The sequence below is a fragment of the Hyperolius riggenbachi genome, chromosome 1 (assembly GCF_040937935.1).
Source record: "Hyperolius riggenbachi isolate aHypRig1 chromosome 1, aHypRig1.pri, whole genome shotgun sequence".
Taxonomy (NCBI): domain Eukaryota; kingdom Metazoa; phylum Chordata; class Amphibia; order Anura; family Hyperoliidae; genus Hyperolius; species Hyperolius riggenbachi.
In genome coordinates, this window is record NC_090646.1 from 295,707,500 (window position 1) to 295,725,371 (window position 17,872).

Sequence of the window (17,872 nt, forward strand, 5' to 3'; positions counted from 1 at the left end):
CTTCCTCCCTCATTCAGAATGATATCTCCCTGACTGTAACTTTACTTTATACTGCGAGGCAGAGAGTGAGACACAGGGTCAGGCACACAGAGCTGCTTCAGCTGATTATTTACACACATTTGAAGCCATATTTCTGCTTTCTATCATTCTGAACACATTTTACTCACAGGATTACTGCTAGTGAAGATTGTTTCTGTATGCTAGATGTGCTGGACACAGACCTGCATAGTATTGCCCAGACATGTCGTTAGGGCTGAAGATCCGGGGCTCTAGCCCTGAAACTCCCACTGTGCACCGTATGTCAGGGCAAGCAGTGCTTATCGTGCCCTGGTTCTCATGTGGTGTCGGCATCCGTTACCATGTTGCTGGCACTACTCTCTAGCACAATCCACAGTCTGCCCCAGCTGGCACAGCATGGAAGTCTGCAGGCAGCTCACAGTGTGGGCTGTCTACACACACACTGGATGCGACACTATGCCCCCTTTCTTCTCGGCTGCTTTTGAAAGTGAGTCAGACTCGGAAACATGCTGCAAGTTCCCTGGCCAGAGCCAGAGGGTAAGAGTTTAAAGCTTGCCGGGAGGAGGAGAAGAGGAAGAAGACGGTCAGAGACAGGAGACAGATCTGCTGTCAGGAAGGAGACCCTTACTGGTATTTAGAGAGCAGTGTACTGGCTACTGCTAGGTTCTTATCTAAATAGTTATCGGGACCTGTTTTATGGCTTCCTTCTCCTGACACTGCAGAGTATCGGCTTTAACCACAGCCAGTGACTGCTGAAGCCTGCAACACCATATACTATCCGTAGTGCAGAGCAGTCAGTGGACACAGGATAATGATGAGGACTGCCCATACTTGGAGACTGCAGTGACAGCCAGAGAGGGAAGTCCTGCTGCCTATTTAGATAAGTAGAGTTGCTGGCTGCTAGATGCTCCTTGTCTCTGACAACCCATGTGATTGCTGCATTCTGTGCTTCTCCTCTCTCTATATGTCTGCTCCTTCCTACTCTCTTCCTCGCTTTTTCCTAGTGCAGACTGCCTGTGCCTGCTGTGTGCCTCTACATGTCCTTGCACATGACAGCTGCAGAAAACTGAATTCATGTTGCTGCTGATAACTTTCTCTTACCCCCCTTTAATCTCCATGGTGGTAATCCTGAGCTGAGCTCGGGCTGAGTCATAGGAGCTGAGAGCGGTAAACTGAGCTCAGCTCGGGCGGGGCTACCTGAAACCACCACTCCTGCTGTTTTACTGGGTCCCGCGTGCAATCAGCGATGGCCAGTGGGACCACGGCTTCTCTCCCCGGCACCAACGTGAGTGCTAGTTTCTATCCGCGGAAGTACTGGTGCCAAGAATGGCTTATGAGTGGCTGCATTTTAAAAAAAGGCTTCATGATTGCCTCAAGTGTGAGCAAAAAGTTTTTCAGGACATGTGCTGCAAGTCCACCCACGGAGTTATTGGAGCCACTCACGGAAGTGGTGGCTGCCTCTATTCAGAGACGCTGCATTTTTTAAAGAGCTCTGGCTACTGTACTAGTGATTTGTCCTGCCTGGCTATACAGCCCCAAGGTATACATAACCTTGCAGTCCACGAAATGTGCAACTGCTTGTACTGTACCTACAGTGGGAGGACAGAGTTAGTCCTTTGCAGCAGAGAATGTACCAGGGCATGTTTGGCTGTTACTAGGATAATTTCTGACATAGTAAACCACTTTTCCTGGTCCCTTGGAGTTTACTATACAGAGATTATACTGTGTATGTGTGTGTGTTTTTTTTTTTTTTTAGATAGTATTGTAGTATTGCTGACAGCTCCTCTTTTAAAGGACAACTGAAGTGAGAGGAATATGGAGGCTTCCATATTTCCTTTTAAGCAATACCAGTTGCCTGGCTACCCTGCTGATCCCCCTGCCTCTAATACTTTTAGCCATAGATCCTGAGCAAGCATGCAGCAGATTAGGTTTTTTGACATTTTTGTCAGATCTGACTGGATTAGCTGCATGCTTGTTTCTGGTGTTATTCAGACACTACTGCAGTCATATAGATCAGCAGGGCTGCCAGGCAACTGGTATTATTTATAAGGAAATAAATATGGCAGCCTCCCTATTCCTGCTGGTACTACAAAAGGGCACAAACTAACAAATCGCAGCTCATACCTGCCAGTCAGACCATTCTCCCATCGCCACAGGCCCTTCGCTCTGTCGTCACTTCTAATAAAAATCTAGCTCCATAAATTTACACCTGCCAACTTATCTGAAAAATAAGTCTGAATCTGAATTATCTGCGATAAAAGTTGTAAAAAAGAAATTAGACTGGCAAAGATTGAAGCTGAAAATCAAATCGCTAGGGATATCAAATCTAACCCAAAGAAGTTTTACAAGTACATCAACTTTAAAAAAAGAAAGGTTGACTGTATTGGACTCCTAAAGGATGAGGGTGAGAACTCAATGGTGGATGACCAAGGTAAGTTGAAGTAATTAAATGCTTTCTTTGATTATGTCTTCACAAGGGAAACATCGGTGTTGCAAATTACGGATGCAGAAGAGTCCCAATCTTCTAATTGTAATATTAAATAACGCAAGAAGAAGTGAAGGCAAGACTAAATAAATTAAAAATAGACGATTGAATGCATCCTCGGGTCCTAAGAGAATTAAGTTCAGTTATCGATAAACCCCTTTATCTTATCTTTTGTGACTCTCAACTGGCAGAGTTCCAGTAGATTGGTGTACATGCCCACGTTTTCCCATTATTTAAAAAGGGCAAAAAAAAAAAAAATAAGATCCAGGAAATTATAGACCTGTAAGCTTAACATCAGTTGTATGCAAACTCTTTGAAGGGTTACTAAGAGATACTATACATGACTTCATAGTAGAAAATAATCTTATTTCTCAGCATCAACATGGGTTTACTAAAGATAGGTCCTGTTTGACTAACATGCTCAGCTTTTATGAGGTAGTGAACGCTAATGTGGATATTGGGAATGCTGTAGATGTGATATACTTGGACTTTGCAAAGGCCTTCGACACTGTTCCCCACAAAAGTCTGGTGCAAAAGTTCAGGATTTAAGGACTGGGGAAGAGTCTGTGTGCATGGATCCGTGGCTAATGGACAGAAAACAAAGAGTTGTGGTCAATGGATCATATTCTAAATATTCAAACCCCTGTGGGACCCCACTGTTAGCAGTGGGGTCCCACAGGGGTCAGTACTGGGTCCAGTGCTCTTCAATTTATTTATTAATGCTCTAGTAGATGCAGTAGAAAGCAAAGTTGCTATTTTTGCAGATGATACAAAATTGTGCAGAATCATCAACTCTCAGGGCCCATTTCCACTATCGCGAATTCGCATGCGTTTTTCGCATGCAAATTCGCATAGCAATACAAGTGAATGGGACTGTTTCCACTTGTCAGGATTCCTTTGCGTTTTTCTGTGCAGAAAAAATTTGCATGGCAGAGCCATCAGAATTCGCATACCGCTATGCAAATTGCATACAATGTAGGAAATTCGCATGAGATTTGGGCATGCGAATTTTCATGCGAATTCGCATAGAAACAATGGAAAAGCACACCAGCACTGCCATGGTTAAATTCGCATACATCACCATCCATGCGAATTCGCATGAAAATTCGCATGGACCCGCATGCGAAATTCGCATCTGCATGCAAATTTTTACCGCGGCGATTTGCACCGCACAAGTGGAAATGCAGCCTCAGGAAGATAGTGATATATTGCAACAGGATTTGGATGGGATGGCTATATGGGTACATAAATGGCAGATGAAATTCAATGTTGAAAAATTCATGTCATGCATTTTGGTTGTACTAATGGACCATACAAAATAAATGGGATACAGATGGGGGCATCAAACTTGGAGAAGGACTTAGGAGTACTCATCGACAACAAGTTAAATAATCGTACTCAATGCCAAGCCGCTGCAGCTAAAGCTAATAAAACTTTGGGATGCATTAAAAAAAGGAAATAAAAACTTGAGATGCTAGCATAATATTGCCCGTTTAACTCTCTAGTAAGGCCACATCTGGAATTCAGTTCTGGGCACCACATTACAGGAAAGATATTGCAGTTTTAGAGCAGGTGCAGAGACGGGCAACAAAATTGATACGTGGGATGGAAGGTCTCACTTACCAAGAAAGGTTAGATAAACTGGGTTTATTTAGTCTAGAGAAAAGACGCCTTAGAGGGGATCTAATTAACATGTTTAAATACATCAGAGGGCAATATAAAAGCTTGGCGGATGAGCTTTTTGTCCCTAGGCCTTCACAAAGGACTAGAGGACATGATCTGCGCATGGAAGAAAAACGTTTTAGCCATTTATTTAGGAAAGGGTTCTTTACAGTAAGAGTGATTAAGATGTGGACTGCATTGCCACAGGAAGTAGTTATGGCAAATTCTATATCTGTATTTAAGGGAGGCTTAGATGTCTTTCATCGCAAGGAAAGCATCTGTGGCTATAGTTAATAAGTAACGCCCAGTGGTGTTGATCCAAGGATTTTATCTGATTGCCATCTGGAGTCGGGAAGGATTTTTTTCCCTTTTGGGGCTAATTGGACCATGCCTTGTAAGGGTTTTTTCGCCTTCCTCTGGATCAGCAGGGATAAGGGAGGGAGCAGGCTGGTGTTGTACTTTGCACTGGTTGAACTCGATGGATGTATGTCTTTTTTTCAACCCAAATAACTATGTCATACCTTCCCCATGGCTGTAAAAAGCTCCACACACTCTTTATTGACTACTGGCACATCTGGCAGGGTTTGGGACTCAATCCCTCAGACAGTTCAGAGACATCTCTAGCCTACACGCTGGTGATAAGTTTGTTGCTATGGAGGGGGGGGGGGTGTCGTGGAGTAACTAGCTGGGAAGCTGGCGGTGCAGCGTGCCATGGGCAGTGTGAGTGGGTATAACAATGCGCTCAGGCCTGTGATCATTCTAGCATGCTACATTTGTAAGAAACGTTGGGCAACTGCTGTATGCATGCTACATTCACTTTAGATTTTTTTTACGGAGGTTGTGTTTATTGACCGCAACATCCAAGTTTCAACCAGGATGTGTACCATACCTAAAGATAAATGGCCTACAATAGCACAGTGAACCAGAAGTAATCACAGGGAGAACATCCCCACTCCGCTTCTGTCTGACATCTATCTATACAGCTCACCTCCACACCATGGGCGTCCGCAGAAAATTTTCCAGGGGGGGCAAAAAGTGGGGAGCAAAAAGTGGGGCGGCGCGAGTAGCGTGCCGCGCCGCAAATCTGGGTTGGTGTTGTGTGGCGCGCCAAAAAATGGAGCTACGTCATGCAGCGCGCGTAGCGCGCCACGCCGAACAATGGGTCTGGTCATGAACCAGAATGTGGGTGTGGTCGTGGGTGGAGACAAGTTTACATGAACTAAGCAATGGTGGGACATTAGATTAGGACAGTGGTGGCGAACCTTTTGGAGGTCGAGTGTCCAAACTGCAAAGTCACTTTACTATCACAAAGTGCCAACAGCAATTTAAACTAAATACAAATGTTTTAACTCATACATGAACATTATGGAAAATTAAGTTGAAAATAAACTGTGAAGATAAACAATTTCATCCATCGTACTCCTGAAAAAAATATTCATTCATTTAGAACCTCCCAGTTTCATTTTCTGTTTTAAAAAGCGGAAAAAGTAGGTTTAATGCTATTGTCTCATATGATGATGATTCAGCTTTTTCCATAGTCTCGCAGTTAGCAATCATGTGACCCCCCCTTCATCAAGACAAATTCAGCAATCATGAGGCCCCCAACATGACCAACTCAGCAATCATGAGGCCCCCAACAAGACAAATTCAGCAATCATGAGGCCCCCAACAAGACAAATTCAGCAATCATGAGGCCCCCAACAAGACAAATTCAGCAATCTTGAGGCCCCCAACAAATCATGAGGCCCCCAACAAGACAAAGTCAGTAACCATGAGGCCCGCAACAAGACAAATTCAGCAGTCATGAGGCACATAAATAGACAGCTTTTCACATAAATAGGCAGAATGCCCCCTTAATATGTAGACACCTCTCACCTGGCAGCAGTTCCCCAAAATACACTCAATCTGACAGCAGTGGTTCCCCAAAAATAGGTAGCCCCAGGTCTATAGGTGTCCCCAGAATAGGTGGCCAGCGGTATAGATGTCCCCAGAACTGGTAGCCAGGGGTAGAGATGTCCCCAGAACAGGTAGCCAGGGGTATATGTGCCCAGTATATGTAGTCAGGGGTATATGTGCCCAGTATATGTAGGCAGGGGTATATGAGCCCAGTATATGTAGGCAGGGGTATATGTCCCCAGTATATGTAGGCAGGGGTATATGTCCCAGTATATGTAGGCAGGGGTATATGTCCCAGTATATGTAGCCAGGGGGATATGTCCCAGTATATGTAGCCAGGGGGATATGTCCCAGTATATGTAGCCATGGGGATATGTCCCAGTATATGTAGGCAGGGGGTTTATGTGCCCAGTATATGTAGGCAGGGGGTATATGTCCCAGTATATGTAGCCAGGGGGATATGTCCCAGTATATGTAGCCAGGGGGATATGCCCCGGTATATGTAGGCAGGGGTATATGTCCCAGTATATGTAGGCAGGGGTATATGTCCCAGTATATGTAGCCAGGGGGATATGTCCCAGTATATGTAGCCAGGGGGATATGTCCCAGTATATGTAGGCAGGGGGTATATGTCCCAGTATATGTAGGCAGGGGGTATATGTCCCAGTATATGTAGCCAGGGGGATACGTCCCAGTATATGTAGGCAGGGGTATATGTCCCCAGAAAAAGTAGCCAGGGGGATATGTCCCAGTTTATGTAGGCAGGGGTATATGTCCCAGTATATGTAGGCAGGGGTATATGTCCCAGTATATGTAGGCAGGGGGTATATGTCCCAGTATATGTAGGCAGGGGTATATGTCCCAGTATATGTAGGCAGGGGTATATGTCCCAGTATATGTAGGCAGGGGGTATATGTCCCAGTATATGTAGGCAGGGGGTATATGTCCCAGTATATGTAGCCAGGGGGATATGTCCCAGTATATGTAGCCAGGGGTATATGTCCCCAGAAAAAGTGGCCATATGTGCCCCAGCAGGAGGGGAGCAGCGCAGAGAAGAGGGAGAGCTATGGGCACTCACCTTAGGGGACTCTCCCTCCCTCTCTCGCTCTCCCCTCCGGAGTCCGGAATGAAGTGTGCAGCGGCTGGGCAGCGGGCGGAACTTACCTCCTCTCGTCGCACGTGCCGGATGGATTAGCCGCTACTCTGGTCTGATCCAGACCAGAGTGAGGCACAAGAACTTCCGGCGCAGGAGCGAGACGAGGTAAGTTCCGCCCGCTGCCCAGCCGCTGCACACTTCATTCCGGAGGGGACAGCGAGGGAGAGAGAGCCCCCTAAGGTGAGGGAAGGGTGGGGGAGACGTCCGCCCTTCCCCACTGTGCCCATAGCTCTCTCTCTTCTCTGCGCTGCTCCCCTCCTTCTGGCTGCACGGGCACGCGGCCAGGGGGGGCAGCGGGCGGCCAGGCTCGGGCAGATGCCCGGTTTTGCCGTATGTGCGGACGCCCATGCTCCACACTATAGGTAGATCATTTAGGAGAAGAGGATTTTTTCTTTACCCCTCTTTCTTCTGTCTCTTTACATTTAGAAAAAAATCATAAGATAGCAATTAACATAAAAAATGACCTTCACACTGACACACAGTTGGATTGCACAGTAATGTAACAAGCTGATCAGGCACATGTCCTGTCATTCCTGCACACAGATGATAACCTTGCTGTTTGCACTTGTGTCCCTGCTTTCTGGCCACCCCTTCATCCTCTGAAGTGTGTGTGTGTGTGTGTGTGTGTGTGTGCGTGCGTGCGTGCGTGCGTGCGTGCGTGCGTGCGTGCATGGCCCCTGCTCAGTGATTGAAAGCAGCATGTTCCAATAGTATGAGCTGCATGTTAAATCCATACAGCATGTGAGATACTGATCACACAGGGTCAAGTTTTTAGTCTCATACACATGTCCAACTTAATGCACAACCAACCACACATGCAGGGGAGCCTCTAGGCATGGGCAGTACAGGCCATTGCATGGAGTGCCATTGGTCCTGGGGGGTGCCATGTTGCTGGATTAAGCCCCGCCCCAAGATTAAGCCCCACTCCAGACTAGGTCCCGCCCCCATGAGTGTTCTATTACTTGCTTCTGCTGCATCTACTACTCAGTGTAAGTTGCAGGCAGCTGACACCTCTGTGCCTTGTGCATCCTTCTTTCCCCTTTTGTGCCTCCTTCTGTCTCCTTGTGCCTCCTTCTGTCTCCTTGTGCCTCCTTCTGTCCCATGTGCCATGTCTGACCCCGTTTGTCCTTCTGTCGCCATGGGGGCGGGAGGGGGTGCGCCACAGGTTTTCTCGCCTGGAGTGACAAAATGGCTAGAGGCGCCCCTGCATACATGACCAACCATACAAGTTGTTTACATGACAAGTATGTACACACGCCAACCGACTAACCAACCAACCAACGAAAATACTATGCACACAAACTAAACGACAAACTGCACATGTCTGCATTTAAAAACAAAGTTGTTCTAAAAGACTTGTACACACACTTGAACCAACCTGCATGATAGTTGGTCAGATTGATCCTCCGGTTGGATATGGCAAACAACCTCTTATCAGTTGGTCATTTGGTTGTTTGCCAGCTGTAAACGCCCAATTGTTGTCTTCCAACAGACCAAGTGTGGAAGATAGTTGGTAGGTGTGTATGAGCCTTTACATAGTTTCAAACACCAGTTCCACAACCTACACCAGTTATTCTGTCAGTAGCAGAATACAGTGCAGTGGGACCGACATTTCAAGGACATATTTCATTGCTGTATGTCACCCCTAAATATTGTATGTATCCCTATTTATTGTCCCGTGCTGCGTAATATGTTGGCGCTTTATAAATACAATAAATAAATAATAAATTAGCCATGTTTTCCAGAAAGACATATGCCTAGTATACAGTATTACTAGTGCTGAAACAATACATCATACTGGTGGCTTATCTTGCATAATTCTATTAAAGGCCCACGTGATTTTTAAAGAGTCTGAAGGCAATGTTAAAATAAAAAACAGATACCGTACTTACCCAGGGAGAGGGAAGGCTCTGGGACCTAATGAGCCTTCCTGGTCTCCTCCTGGCATCCACGTTCCACCGCAGGCTACCCAGTTAGCAGTCCATGACCAATTTGGTCATGGACTGCTCTCTTCCAGGTTAGGGAGACTTCAGCAGCCTTAGGCCCCGTTTACACTTAATCAGTTAGTACGCGTTTTTTTTCTTCTCCATAGCAGTGCATTGTGAAAAAGATTTCGGATAAAACGCGTTAAAGAGAACCTGTACTGAGTAAAAATATTTAAAATAAGCACATGAGGTAACTTCAAATGAACATTAAATAGTTACCTTGCCATCAGTTCCTCTCAGAAGCTCACCATTTATTTCTGACAATAATCCCTTCCAGTTCTGACAATATTTTGTCAGATCTGAAATATATCAGTTGCTGTCAGTAAAATATCAGTTGCTGTCAGTTATAGCTGAGAGGAAAACTGATGTACCAGGTAATGTTTATGTTTCCCTATGGCTCAAGTGGGCGATGTTACAGTTTAACTGTATGCTGACCAGAAAGCTGTTATGGGTAATGGCTATTTTCAAAATGGAGGACGGAAAATTCCCTTGATTACAGTGAACAAACAGGACGTGGGAGAGGAGAAAGAAACTGAGGAGTAGACTACACGGGAGGTAAGTGTGACTTGTGTATGCTTATTTTGACTTTTATTTTCAGTTCAGGTTTTCTTTAAGTGTGAAAGGTGCCATAGGAAAACATGGGACTTACTTTGAAAATCAGTTGTCCTTTCAGTTATAACTGAGAGCAACTGATTAAGTGTAAATGGGGCCTTAGGGCTTCCAAAGATGGGCTGCTCCATACTGTGCACACTCCCTCTCTGGCGCACTCACGCGTGCGCAGTACAGTGGGATGCTAAAGTTTGGGCAACCTTAATAGTCATAATTTTCCTGTATAAATCGTTGGTTGTTACGATAAAAACTTTCAGTTAAATATATGATATAGGAGACACACACACAGTGATGTTTGAGAAGTGAAATGACGTTTATTGGATTTACAGAAAATGCACAATAATTGTTTAAATAAAATTAGGCAGGTGCCCCTGATGTACCTAGGGCCTTTAAAAAGTTTTATCATACCTGCCTCCTAGCCACACAATGGGTAATAGCTGTTAATTGGAAATCCTCTACCCTCCCGCATGCTCAAATTGAGCAGCGACTAAATGTTTTGATGGAAACTGATAGACTTGCTCATTCTACAGTGTGATGCAAAAGTTTGGGCAACCTTCAATCCTTTAATCGTCATGATTTTCCTCTATAAATTGTTGGTTGTTACGATAAAAAATGTCAGTTAAATATATCATATAGGAGATACGCCAAGTGATATTTGAGAAGTGAAATAAAGTTTATTGGATTGACAAAGTGTGCAATCATTGTTTAAACAAAATTAGGTAGGTGCATAAATTTGGGCACTTGTCATTTTATTGATTCCAAAACCTTTAGAACTAATTATTGGAACTCAAAGTGGTTTGGTAAGCTCAGTGACCCCTGACCTACATACACAGGTGAATCCAATTATGAGAAAGAGTATTTAAGGGGGTAAGTTGTAAGTTTCCCTCCTCTAATTTTCTCTGAAAAATAGCAACACGGGGGTCTCAAAACAACTCTCAAATGACCTGAAGACAAAGACTGTTCACCATCATGGTTTAGATCAGGCATGGGCAAACTCGGCCCTCCAGCTGTTACGGAACTACAAGTCCCACAATGCATTTGCCTTTATGAGTCATGACTGTGGCTGTCAGACTCCCGCAATGCATTGTGGGACTTGTAGTTTCTTAACAGCTGGAGGGCCAAGTTTGCCCATGCCTGGTTTAGGGGAAGGATACAAAAAGCTGTCTCAGAGATTTTAGCTGTCCGTTTCCACAGTTAGGAACATATTGAGGAAATGGAAGACCACAGGCTCAGTTCAAGTTAAAGAGACACTGAAGCGAAAAAAAATTATGATATTATGATTTGTATGTGTAGTACAGCTAAGAAATAAAACATTAAGATCAGATACATCAGTCTAATTGTTTCCAGTACAGGAAGAGTTAAGAAACTCCAGTTGTTATCTCTATGCAAACAAGCCATTAACTCTCCAGCTAAGTCTTAAGGTGGCCATACACTGGCCCGATTCGCGGCCGTTTCGACAGCAGATTCGATCCTGGGATCGAAGCTGCTGCCAATCGTTCGCGCTAAACGCACCCGCCGATCCGATTTCCTCCCGAAATCGGATCGGCCCGTCGATCGCGCAGTGCGGGAAATTACCCTCGATCGCCCGCGGGTAGGGAGCGCGTCGCTAGTGGCGGCCGATCCGATCAGGTATACATTACCTGACGCTGGCTCCCGGGCGTCTTCTCCGTATCTTCTCCGCGCTGCACCCGCTCCATCCCGGCGCTTCCTGTCACTGCAGTGACCAGGAAGTTCAAATAGAGGGCGCTCTATTTGAACTTCCTGGTCACGAAGTGACACAGGAAGCGCCGGGATGGAGCGGGTGCAGCGTGGAGAAGATGCGGAGAAGATGCCCGGGAACCAGCGTCAGGTAATGTATGCGGGGGGGGGGGGGGGGGGGACAGGCGGCAGCGGCGGCTCCACAGATTGTGATCGGTTTCAGGCTGAAATCGATTCACAATCTGTTTGCAGTAAAGGCAGCCATACGATCCCTCTCTGATCAGATCAGCTGGTCGATCTAATGGCAAATCGACCAGTGTATGGCTACCTTTAGTCATGGAGAGGGCTGTTATCTGACTTTTATTATCTCAACTGTAAGTGAACTGTTTACTTTTTCTCTGCTAGAGGAGAGGTCATTACTTCACAGACTGCTCTTAACCACTTGAGGACCTAGGGCTTTCTACCCCTTAAGGACCGGCCACTTTTTTTCCATTCAGACCACTGCAGCTTTCACGGTTTATTGCTCGCTCATACAACCTACCACCTAAATGAATTTTGGCTCCTTTTCTTGTCACTAATAAAGCTTTCTTTTGGTGCGATTTGATTGCTCCTGCGATTTTTACTTTTTATTATATTCAGCAAAAAAGACATGAATTTTGGCAAAAAAATGATTTTTTTAACTTTCTGTGCTGACAGTTTTCAAATAAAGTAAAATTTCTGTATACATGCAGCGCGAAAAATGTGGACAAACATGTTTTTGATAAAAAAAAACCCATTCAGCGTATATTTATTGGTTTGGGTAAAAGTTATAGCGTTTACAAACTATGGTGCCAAAAGTGAATTTTCCCATTTTCAAGCATCTATGACTTTTCTGACCCCCTGTCATGTTTCATGAGGGGCTAGAATTCCAGGATAGTATAAATACCCCCCAAATGACCCCATTTTGGAAAGAAGACATCCCAAAGTATTCACTGAGAGGCATAGTGAGTTCATAGAAGATATTATTTTTTGTCACAAGTAAGCGGAAAATGACACTTTGTGACAAAAAAAAAAAAAAAAAGTTTCCATTTCTTCTAACTTGCGACAAAAAAAAATGAAATCTGCCACGGACTCACCATGCCCCTCTCTGAATACCTTGAAGGGTCTACTTTCCAAAATGGGGTCATTTGTGGGGTGTGTTTACTGTCCTGACATTTTGGGGGGTGCTAAATTGTAAGCACCCCTGTAAAGCCTAAAGGTGCTCATTGGACTTTGGGCCCCTTAGCGCAGTTAGGCTGCAAAAAAGTGCCACACATGTGGTATTGCCGTACTCAGGAGAAGTAGTATAATGTGTTTTGGGGTGTATTTTTACACATACCCATGCTGGGTGGGAGAAATATCTCTGTAAATGACAATGTTTTGATTTTTTTTACACACAATTGTCCATTTACAGAGTTATTTCTCCCACCCAGCATGGGTATGTGTAAAAATACACCCCAAAACACATTATACTACTTCTCCCGAGTACGGCGGTACCACATGTGTGGCACTTTTTTGCACCCCAAGTACGCTAAGGGGCCCAAAGTCCAATGAGTACCTTTAGGATTTCACAGGTCATTTTGCGGAATTTGATTTCCAGACTACTCCTCACGGTTTAGGGCCCCTAAAATGCCAGGGCAGTATAGGAACCCCACAAATGACCCCATTTTAGAAAGAAGACACCCCAAGGTATTCCGTTAGGAGTATGGTGAGTTCATAGAAGATTTTATTTTTTGTCACAAGTTAGTGGAAAATGACACTTTGTGAAAAAAACATTAAAAATCTATTTTCCGCTAACTTTCGACAAAAAATAAAATCTTCTATGAACTCACCATACTCCTAACGGAATACCTTGGGGTGTCTTCTTTCTAAAATGGGGTCATTTGTGGGGTTCCTATACTGCCCTGGCATTTTAGGGGCCCTAAGCCGTGAGGAGGAGTCTGGAAATCAAATTCCGCAAAATGACCTGTGAAATCCTAAAGGTGCTCATTGGACTTTGGGCCCTTTAGCGCAGTTAGGGTGCAAAAAAGTGCCACACATGTGGTATCGCCGTACTCGGGAGAAGTAGTACAATGTGTTTTGGGGTGTATTTTTACACATACCCATGCTGGGTGGGAGAAATACCTCTGTAAATGACAATCTTTTGATTTTTTTACACACAATTGTCCATTTACAGAGATATTTCTCCCACCCAGCATGGGTATGTGTAAAAATTCACCCCAAAACACATTGTACTACTTCTCCCGAGTACGGCGATACCACATGTGTGGCACTTTTTTGCACCCTAACTGCGCTAAAGGGCCCAAAGTCCAATGAGCACCTTTAGGCTTTCACAGGTCATTTTGCGGAATTTGATTTCCAGACTACTCCTCACGGTTTAGGGCCCCTAAAATGCCAGGGCAGTATAGGAACCCCACAAATGACCCCATTTTAGAAAGAAGACACCCCAAGGTATTCCGTTAGGAGTATGGTGAGTTCATAGAAGATTTTATTTTTTGTCACAAGTTAGTGGAAAATGACACTTTGTGAAAAAAACATTAAAAATCTATTTTCCGCTAACTTTCGACAAAAAATAAAATCTTCTATGAACTCACCATACTCCTAACGGAATACCTTGGGGTGTCTTCTTTCTAAAATGGGGTCATTTGTGGGGTTCCTATACTGCCCTGGCATTTTAGGGGCCCTAAGCCGTGAGGAGGAGTCTGGAAATCAAATTCCGCAAAATGACCTGTGAAAGCCTAAAGGTGCTCATTGGACTTTGGGCCCTTTAGCGCAGTTAGGGTGCAAAAAAGTGCCACACATGTGGTATCGCCGTACTCGGGAGAAGTAGTACAATGTGTTTTGGGGTGTATTTTTACACATACCCATGCTGGGTGGGAGAAATACCTCTGTAAATGACAATCTTTTGATTTTTTTACACACAATTGTCCATTTACAGAGATATTTCTCCCACCCAGCATGGGTATGTGTAAAAATTCACCCCAAAACACATTGTACTACTTCTCCCGAGTACGGCGATACCACATGTGTGGCACTTTTTTGCACCCTAACTGCGCTAAAGGGCCCAAAGTCCAATGAGCACCTTTAGGCTTTCACAGGTCATTTTGCGGAATTTGATTTCCAGACTACTCCTCACGGTTTAGGGCCCCTAAAATGCCAGGGCAGTATAGGAACCCCACAAATGACCCCATTTTAGAAAGAAGACACCCCAAGGTATTCCGTTAGGAGTATGGTGAGTTCATAGAAGATTTTATTTTTTGTCACAAGTTAGTGGAAAATGACACTTTGTGAAAAAAACATTAAAAATCTATTTTCCGCTAACTTTCGACAAAAAATAAAATCTTCTATGAACTCACCATACTCCTAACGGAATACCTTGGGGTGTCTTCTTTCTAAAATGGGGTCATTTGTGGGGTTCCTATACTGCCCTGGCATTTTAGGGGCCCTAAGCCGTGAGGAGGAGTCTGGAAATCAAATTCCGCAAAATGACCTGTGAAAGCCTAAAGGTGCTCATTGGACTTTGGGCCCTTTAGCGCAGTTAGGGTGCAAAAAAGTGCCACACATGTGGTATCGCCGTACTCGGGAGAAGTAGTACAATGTGTTTTGGGGTGTATTTTTACACATACCCATGCTGGGTGGGAGAAATAACTCTGTAAATGGACAATTGTGCGTAAAAAAATCAAAAGATTGTCATTTACAGAGGTATTTCTCCCACCCAGCATGGGTATGTGTAAAAATACACCCCAAAACACATTGTACTACTTCTCCCGAGTACGGCAATACCACGTGTGGCACTTTTTTGCACCCTAACTGCTCTAAGGGGCCCAGAGTCCAATGAGTACCTTTAGGCTTTACAGGGGTGCTCACAATTTAGCACCCCGCCCACTTGCCAGGACAGTTAACAAACCCCACAAATGACCCCATTTTGGAAAGAATACACAACAAGGTATTCCATGAGGGTAATGGTGAGGTCATTGAAAATTTTATTTTTTGTCACAAGTTAACGGAAAATGACACTTTGTTAAAAAAAAATAAAAAAAAAAATTCTGCTAACTTGTGACAAAAATTAAAATCTTTTATGAACTCACTGTGCACCTCACATAATACTTTAGGGTGTCCTCTTTCCAAAATGGGGTCATTTGTGGAGTCTGTCCTGGCATTTTAGGGTCTCTGCAATCATTACATGTATGGCCAGTATTAGGAGTTTCTGCTATACTCCTTATATTGGGTATACAAGTAATGCACTCTGGGCTGAAAGGAAAAATGAACGGCAAACATACCTTGCTCCCCATCAATGGCAGATCTTCCTCCACATCAATGGCAGTGATAACCTCAGGAGAGAGACACCCCGTGCCACCCTGCACTCAGGGTGAGCCACCAACTTATGTGACTGGGCCTCAGAACTTTAGTATACAGCATTATGCCTGTAGGATACAGCAATATGCCTGCCAATAGAGATGACTCTGTGTGGCATTAAAGCATCATCATCGGCCCAAATCACATATAAACCGGGGGTGTCCACACTCAAGGGAAATTCAAACATGCCGTCTTATATCGCCAATCCAGGACAGATCAGCAATATCAAGCATGGAAACCGATCCTTCTTCCCACTTTTATGCTTACCCGTTTGGTCTTCAAGCTTACCTCTCCTCTCCCTGCGACAATGTGCAAAAGACCACTGAGTGTGTGCCTACTCCTGTGTCTGGAGTTCCCTAGGTTCTAATAGTGTACCTGCTCGTGGTACCTCTCAAAACACGGCCCTACGCATAGGCCAGGCTGGTCAGGACAGCGGGGACAATAAAAACTGGTGTCATTCCTTCTTCCAGTCCTGCTGCAGACACGACAACGTTTTCTTCGGATGCGTTGACCTGGGGCACACGGAATCTGATAGGCGTAATGCCTACCATGCAGTCGGCTAGTTGCATCTGGGGGGGGGGGCCTGGCACCTCCTGGATACAGGATGTCCAGAATGATCTGTTCCTGAAATTGGAGGAAAGATCCAGTTCTCCCAGCCTTACTGTAGAGAACAAAGCTGTTGTAAACTGCCAATTGAATCAGATAAAAAGACACTTTCTTATACCAGCGTCTTGTTTTCCGGGTAACTAAATAGGGCGCTAACCTCTGGTCATTGAAGTCCACCCCTCCCATGTTGACATTATATTCGTGGACGACAAGGGGCTTTTCAATGACCTTAGTTGCCCGTTGAATTTGGACAGTCGTGTCTGTGTGAATGGTGGACAGAAAGTAAACGTCCCTCTTGTCCTTCCATTTCACCGCGAGCAGGTCTTCAGTACGCAAGGCGGCCCTCTGCCCCCGTTGAAGTCTGGTGGTAACGAGCCGTTGGGGGAAGCCCTGCCGACTAGGCCGCGCAGTGCCACAGCATCGGATTCCTTCTAACTTTAAGTGCTGAAAGAGGGCCACACTTGTGTAATAATTGTCCACAAAAAGATGGTACCCCTTCCGGAACAAGGGTGACACCAAGTCCCACACAACCTTTCCACTGCTCCCCAGGTAGTCAGGGCATCCGACCGGCTCCAATTTTGAGTCTTTTCCCTCATAGACCCTAAAACGACATGTATAGCCTGTGGCCCTTTCACAGAGCTTATACAGTTTCACCCCATACCGGGCGCGCTTGCTTGGGATGTACTGTTTGATGCCAAGGCGCCCGGTAAAGCGTAAGAGGGACTCGTCTACGCAGATGTTCTGTTCAGGGATATAAGCATCTGCAAATGTTGAGGACAGGTGGTCTATGAGGGGCCGAATTTTGTGGAGCCGGTCATAAGCAGGGTCTCCCCTTTCAAGACAGGTTTCGTCGTCGTTGAAGTGCAGGAAGCGCAGGATGGACTCAAATCGTGTCCTGGACATGGCAGCAGGGTACAAGGGAACATGATGTACTGGGTTCGTAGACCAATACGACCGCAATACATTTTGTTTCATTAGTCCCAAGTGAAGGATAAGGGCCAAAAAGATTTTAATGTCGGAAACTTGGACTGGTTTCCACCCGAAAGGCTGGGCATACATGCTCTCCGGGTGCTCGGTGATGAATTGTGTGGCTTTACGATTGGTCTCAACCACAATTAAGTCCAGGAGAACCTGGGTGATGAACAGCTGCAAAAAGTCTAGGGCCGTTCCTAGATGAGCTGTCGCCACCTGGACTCCAGACTGGGCGGTGAAAGGGGGCACTACGGGTGCGGCGGAATCAGGGGATTGCCAATCTGGTTGTGCCAGCACCTCTGGGAGTCTATGGGTACTACGGGCCCGTCTTCTTCTTGGTGGCTGCGACGGGGGTACTACTGCACTTGCCACCGTACCAGTTTCCACTTCCATGCTGACGCTCACCACTTC